Raw genomic sequence first — 7,140 nt, 5'->3', positions numbered from 1 at the left:
CCCACTGAGGGACAAGGGTGTAAGAAAATGTATGACATGAATATATTTAAACATATTTTATATTTATACATAAATATTCAAATGGAATCAGTCCCCTACTCTTAAAAATTATTTTTAAGAAAACATAATTTGATCAATAATATTTAAATATTCCACCAAAGTGGGCGGRGCCAAGACACAGAGGGGCGTGGYCAGGGATGGTGMGAAYGAAAGAGACYGAGGGAGATGTGGTGGTCAGGATGAGGGAAGCMCTGCTGCCAACTTTGCACTTTTCTAAATTATATTTAGCAACTGTTAAAAACAAAAACKACTGGCGACCCGTTGGCTCAAATCCAGGCCTGCAGATGCTGCTGAGCATCTGGTCCAGGTGTGCAGGAGAAGGACGACGACGTATAGAGCCTGCAGGATGGGAGATCTCCAGGACTGGAGTTGGTCATCTCTGAACGAGAGAACAATTAAAGTTGACTAAACAGGCTGGTTTGAAAAAACCCATAGAGCAGAAAACTGGCCTCATGTTATTTCTCTACTTTACAAAAACCTATAAAGGTTGATTGTGATTTATTTATTCTTCAGACTTTAAACATGTTTAAGTTTTCTGGTTCAAAAATATGATGCTGCATGTMTTTTTAATGTCTTTTCACATTTAAAGAAGAAGATGCTGCAAAATGTAGGTGACACAYCCACATTTCTGTGGTTGAGTTGTTTATGGGCCCAACRGAGCTCATGCTTCAGGACTTCCATTATMGTTCCCACTTTTCCAAACGGGAGATGATTCAAATGTTTCTCCAGGTCATTACACTTTAAAAAGTTCCAAGAGTTGTATGGATGCAGGGCACAGTCCCAGGCTCAAGCWTACATGTCTTRCTCAGTGGTTATATAACCTCACTTTGCTCTAAACATACAATATTTAGATTAGTCTGGGAATACAACAGACCAGCTAAAAGGCGTTTGAAAGGTGTGCACATTCACACAAACCACAACAGAAAAATTGTACAAACGGTGCGATGCAGTTTGTTCACAGGGAAGATTTATGCACAAGCATTCAGATGAGTATGGTTCACTACACAAGGCTCCAGTGACATCAGGAGACAAGAAAATGAAACTGGAAGAAAGGCTGTCAACACTCATATTTCATTGTTTCGCGTGCATGTGTGTGTGTGTGCNTTCTGAAGCTGCTGCCCCGCGACCCGACCCCGGATAAGAGGAAGAAGATGGATGGATGGATGGATGGATGGATGGATGGATGGATGGATGGATGGACATTTTCACCATGTTGGTTATTCCATTATAATGTCATTCTCACTAAATAAATATTTAGCTTCATACTAAACATTTAGTTGGGAAGCTAAGCTCCAAACTTAATATTTAGTTATCAGGCCAACTATTTCCTGACTGCATATTCATCTCTGAACTACATAGATATGTAGTTTACAAGCTGGATATTATCTAGTTAATAAACCGTTTCCCTTACATTGGAACGTACTAATGTGTTCATCCAGGAAGAAGCTAGCGGCCCTCATGTAGCTGCACATGAAGTTTGGTTTCTTCAAACATTTTCAGTGACATTTTGATGAAACTCCAGGGTGGTACTTATCGTAAATTCACACTTCTCTGCCTGAGATTTAGGGATTTCTTTCCACATTTCTTGTCAACGCTGAGACATGAGGGTCTTGTCAGCGTAAAAGCAAAATTCAAAAGCAAAAAATACCTTGAAGTCGAGCCTGGCTTTGTTCCTGGTGAGYATTATTTATGGAGGTACTAACTCACTATGCAYAAATTATAAAAGACCACAGGTCACTTTTATTGCTTCAGAAAAATAAGCTCTTCATATGCATTACATTTATATTTTTTCTACTATMAAWGACAAAAKSAGAAAACCTGAACTGAATCTGCTTTAGGCCTTAGAAAAACTATTTTGTTTCCCTGCATGCATGTTTCCTTCCAGAGGAAATTTGTTTTTACCGTCAAAGGAGCTACCCAACCGGTGAGATAGAAGGCAAAGAGAAGCGTGTTTTCTTCCTCTGCATGTTGACAGCAATGACAATAATCCAGGCTTCCTCTGGCTGATGAGATAAATTCCCACACAGCCAGGTTGGACATTTTGTGAAGTGGTGCTTGAAATAAACAAGGTAGAACATCTGCTTGGTGTAAACAGGCAACAGGCCTGCTGCTYGCACTTCAAAGTGACTAGATATCAGGTACACGGCCTAAACAAAGTTAATAACCGCTCTGTATGAAGGCGTCCCATGTATGAATCCATCCAGGTCATGAAAATCCAGACATTCCTCTTTCCAGGAACAGGCTGCAGATTGGGAAATCTACTTCCAGTTCTTCCTCAGCTGGAGGAGCGTTCAGATTTTCCTTAGTGATATTTCCACTCACATTAATTCACTCTGCCGTTTTCAAATTGTTCACAGACTGAGCTGCTTTACTTTACAGTAACCAASCTTCATGCAAACCAAACGTCATGCAATGAAATGGCAGCATGAACAGAAATGTAAATACAGCTGGAGATCAGAAAGATGTCAGGTTATGTGTCACACATCAGACTGAAGAAACTCAGGAAACGGTGGTTGGATGGAACACAAAAACAAAATCCTGATTTTATCCCGATGATCAGTCATGTCATCCTTGGAAGAACCACTTCTAAATGCACCATGAAGACTTTCAGGGCTCAGAAACCTTTGAGTCAAGTTGCAGCTCAGGGTTCTGACGAGTCACTCTTAATGCTAGAGAGACTCGTAYTWGAAGGTCCACTACATTGATGCATATAAAAGCATTAAAACCAACCCTTCTGGTTTGATAGCTTTTGACTAAGCAGATGGGAGTGAAAAAGTGACTGGGGAGAGAAAGAAAGTGTGAAACTGTTAAAATGTCAGGTAGAACGGCAGCACAGAGGGCTAAGGGAGATGAATGAGGCCAGTGAACCGCCCTTCACTGCTGACAGAAAAGCTTCAATCAAAGACAAGAAGACAGAGAGGTGAGGACTTCCTTCCCACATCTTTATGAAGTAAAATGTGGGTGAAAAACTTTCCACATGTAAAAATGAAATAAAAGGTGGAGGGAGCAACTGAAGCACTTCTAGAAAATCCACAGTTGGGTCAAAGTTAAAGGCTGAAAACTGTTCAAGACTTTCACAGTCAGCAAATGAATCATCCTGAGATCAACTGATAACAGTTTAAACATGCTGGAGGATTTGTTATCTTTGAACAAACTGGTGAATCTTAGCATGTTGATTAGAGACTAAGGCTGCTAAGCATCAAGCATTTCAACTGGAAGACATAAAGCAGCAGCACCACGTCAGCTGAAAGTGCTCAGGTGGGCGTTGTCATTCAGAAGGAAACGTTTAAAAGTGTTTTTAAAGCACCTCCCACTCCTTTCCGCATTAGTGAGGACTGAAATATTTCCTAATTTCTGAAAGCTTTAGTATTGTGCCAGAAGAACTGGAGGAGCTACAGTTGGTGCTCCGACTGGGTCTACAGAAGTCAGAGGATTCAGGTTTTTACTGGTGGTGAGTCGGGGTTGTCACAGTGGTGGGTGGACTAAACTCTGCCATCATTCATCCCAGCCCTGATCAGGTCACATGAATCCGACTCGACGCCGTTTTGTCTAGAACGTGAGGTTTGTTTRGGGAGGTGTGAAYGCGTTTGATGTGAACCAAAWAAAGATGAACTCTGGTCCGACTACAAACCTTGGTGCAGTTTGAATGCATACGTGAATGTCAAGTGGACCGTAGACTGCTCCAAAAGGAGGATGCGCAAAGCATTCTGGGTAAATATGACTCCTGGTCTTTAGCCAAAGATGAGAGAAATCCTTGTCTTTGGCTAAAATCTGACGCCTCCATCTTGTTTCCATCTGGTGAAGAAGGAAGTTGCTCTCAGCGTCTTCAGAGGTTTTTGAGTYGTTTCCTTCAGTGGTTCTTGGTGCAGCGCCCCCACAGGCCAGGAGGGGAACAGGTTGGTTTGACTCAGAGCAGAGAGAAAGTGAACCACAGGAGCTGGAGGTGGAGCAGATGATAAAGTTCTGGTTCCAATAGAACCGGGTCGACCGGACTAACAGGTGTGAAAACACCATAAATGGATGTGAAACTGGAGAATCACAGAAACAGTTTTTATTWAAAATGTGTCACGACTTCAACTGAATGAAATGCAGTTGTTCAAATGCAGGGAAATATTTATGACTTTTTATTTTTCTTTTACTCCTGTTGAATATTTTTGCAGCTGAGAAAACRATCTTTGTGTTTTCAGTCCATTCGTTGGTTTTCAAACAGGCGAATTCACCAGCAGACAGATCCTTTGTCCTCTGAGTCTATATTTCAAACGCCGTGTTCTGACTCTGCTGCTCAGCTTCAGTCTCCGTGTTCGGATTCAGAGAGTCGTGCTTGAAGATGTGAGCTGAATGTTAAATCTGGTCTGAAGCTCTGGAGGCTCAGCTCTACAATATAAACACAAGGACCAAAGTCTGAGTTGTTGAAGATGAAATGTTTGATCCATCACGTCTCCAAACGCTGTCTTTGTTTTTACTTCATCTCATCTGCAGTTTTTAAAAACTTTACAGCTCATAAATCCCTGTTACACACACACTGGTTTACTGAGTGAGAATCCCATTCACAGTCAAATGCTGCTGCCAATAACAGGAGGGCATCGATCAAACTTATAGATTCATGTAAAACTCTTCCTACGGGGCTGTAAATTGATGACACACACTTAGTGCTCACACACAGCTAAAACTGTGACAGCCCAGATCATCAGATTACTGTTCATCATGCAGCAGAGAGCAGGATGGACACAGAGCTTCTGACAAAATGGCATTAGTTACGTCGGCTGTGAATCATCCTGAAAGGAAATGTGGTTTTGCTTGTGAGCAAGTCGAGGCGACGAGAACCGAAGGAGAGACGGAGACGATGAGAAAAAGCTGCAGCAGTGGAGAAAGAGCCGGCGCKCTGTTTTCTTTTCTGCTTATCTGGATCCAATAAGGTTAAATTAAACATGCAGCGCTTCCTTCAGACATCATGGATCTGCAGATCCTGTGATCCCATCCAGCTGAGGGAGGGAGAGATAAGGATTTWAACCTTTTCTGGATTAGATCTTCAAAGACAARAAAACTATTTTAAAGCAGAAAACCCAGTCTGAATGATTTAACATTKTATCTTCAAATGTCTGTTTWAAAAAGTATCATCGCTTAAATGTTGGTTTTGTAGATTTTGCTGCTTCAGCTTTTGTCCTTGAAACTTTTGATTCTCATGTAGGGTTGTCATATATTCTTTCCAAAATGATTCATACGACTCTCCCTAACCCTATAGAGCAATCATAATAAGCTACTAAAGCTAAGTTCCCATTTCTCTGCAGTGATCAGCTAATCTCATCCTGATGAAAGACTGATTGCTTGAAAAGAAGCAGATCTGCTTGAAGTCATCGTCTTTGKTTCCTCCAGAGGAAAGTGTGCAGCCATTTTCCTCTGAAGATGGATAAAGATCCATCTGTACATTTAGATAAAGATAGATTCTTTATCTCAATCTAAAGAACTGCATTTAGATAAATTACATTCACTGCTGCTAAGAAGTTTCCAGCTGACAAAACAGGTTCTGGATAACTTAGAGGCTTTACGGCTCCAGCCCTAAAACGTTTAGATGAGTCCGCTTCAACACASTCAGGTCCAATAAGCAGGTAAACAGCAGGACTCTGGAGAACMTGACTGCAAACTGAGCAGGTGATTCAGTTATCTGGTTCAGGTGTGTTGGACCAGGGAGACGCCTAAAAGCTGAGGGACAGGATGGAAAACCTCAATGTAGGGAATCTATNTTTAGCATGAAACTGTGCAGCAGCGACTTACAAAGATGATTATTTTCTGATGAAACGTTTCATAAATGCAGCAACACGTCCAGCCGCTCACTTCATATCAGACCCAATGTGCTGCTTTTGTCCTTCTGTATTCCTGGACTTGCTGTTTCTCTGCAGCCCTTGGTCTCTGGACTGATTATGGCCGGTCATGAAAGGCCCAGTAGGGGAACCAAACCGTTTCTGAAGCAACATTTAATGGTCAGAGCTCTGCTGGAGTATTTCTCTGCCATATTTTCAAGGTTTTTATCAGATTTTAATTTGTTGCCTCAGTCYCCAGGGATTTCTGAAATGGCCTAATTGTCCCCAGTATTGAGTAAGTATTGATGCTCTGGAGGGCCAAGATTGTTTCTCATTTATTCTCTGACCTCTTGTTCATAATTCCTGCGTCTCAGTCAAACTGCGCAGCAGCTCAGAGTTTTTCATAACCTGTGGTGTTTTCTTGTAATATCATTTCCAGGAGGAAAAATTTTCATTTATTATTTATTTTCATGTATTTCTCATTCAGTCAACAAACACAGATTCATTGCATATATCCTGTCATACTTTGTGTGTCTGCTAAAATCTGGTTTCCATAGCAACATCCAAGTGATAATAGGACACCTACAGTATTTTGTTTTCTCTAATTTATCATTACTCCCCTCAGTGGTTGTAGGAACATATAATCCAGGTTTTATGTCACAAATATTTTAAAATCAAAAAGATACTGATGTGTTTTTAGGAAAGGTCATGAAATAAAAGCTGCAGGGAGTTTAAGAGTCACACAGAGGTAAAAACGCTGCGGGAGGCAAAGTGACGGGTTTAAACTGTAACATTACAACATTCTTTTATCGCTGCGTGATAAAAACTGGCGGTTTGAGGCTCTGCCTCCCCACAGAGTGACGGCCGTGTCAGTAACCATSTAGTTGGCAGACGGAGTGACGAGCCTGGAGCACAGGACTCAGCCAGAAAACTGTTTGTTTTGCAAACCAAACTGATGGACTGATTGGCACCAGGTGACCTTTGACCCCATCCAATCACTGAATAGATGCTTAGAACAGATCAATGTTTGGATGAGCCAAAACTTTCTCCAGCTGAACAGAAACAAAACTGAAGTTATTATCTTTGGAYCTAAAGAGGAGCGAACCASAATCAAYGCACAGCTTCAGTTATTACAACTAAAACCAGCGATCAGCCTGAAACCTGGGAGTAGTGATGACCTCTGACCTCTGACCTGAACCTTCAGAGCCACATTAAGACAGTCACAAAGTCGGTCTTCTATCACCTGAAGAACATCTCTAGGATTAGAGGACTGATGTCTCAG

Source organism: Poecilia reticulata, unplaced genomic scaffold, assembly GCF_000633615.1.
Source record: "Poecilia reticulata strain Guanapo unplaced genomic scaffold, Guppy_female_1.0+MT scaffold_145, whole genome shotgun sequence".
NCBI lineage: Eukaryota > Metazoa > Chordata > Actinopteri > Cyprinodontiformes > Poeciliidae > Poecilia > Poecilia reticulata.
The sequence above is the reverse complement of the archived record's forward strand: the minus strand, read 5'-3'. Positions refer to the sequence as shown.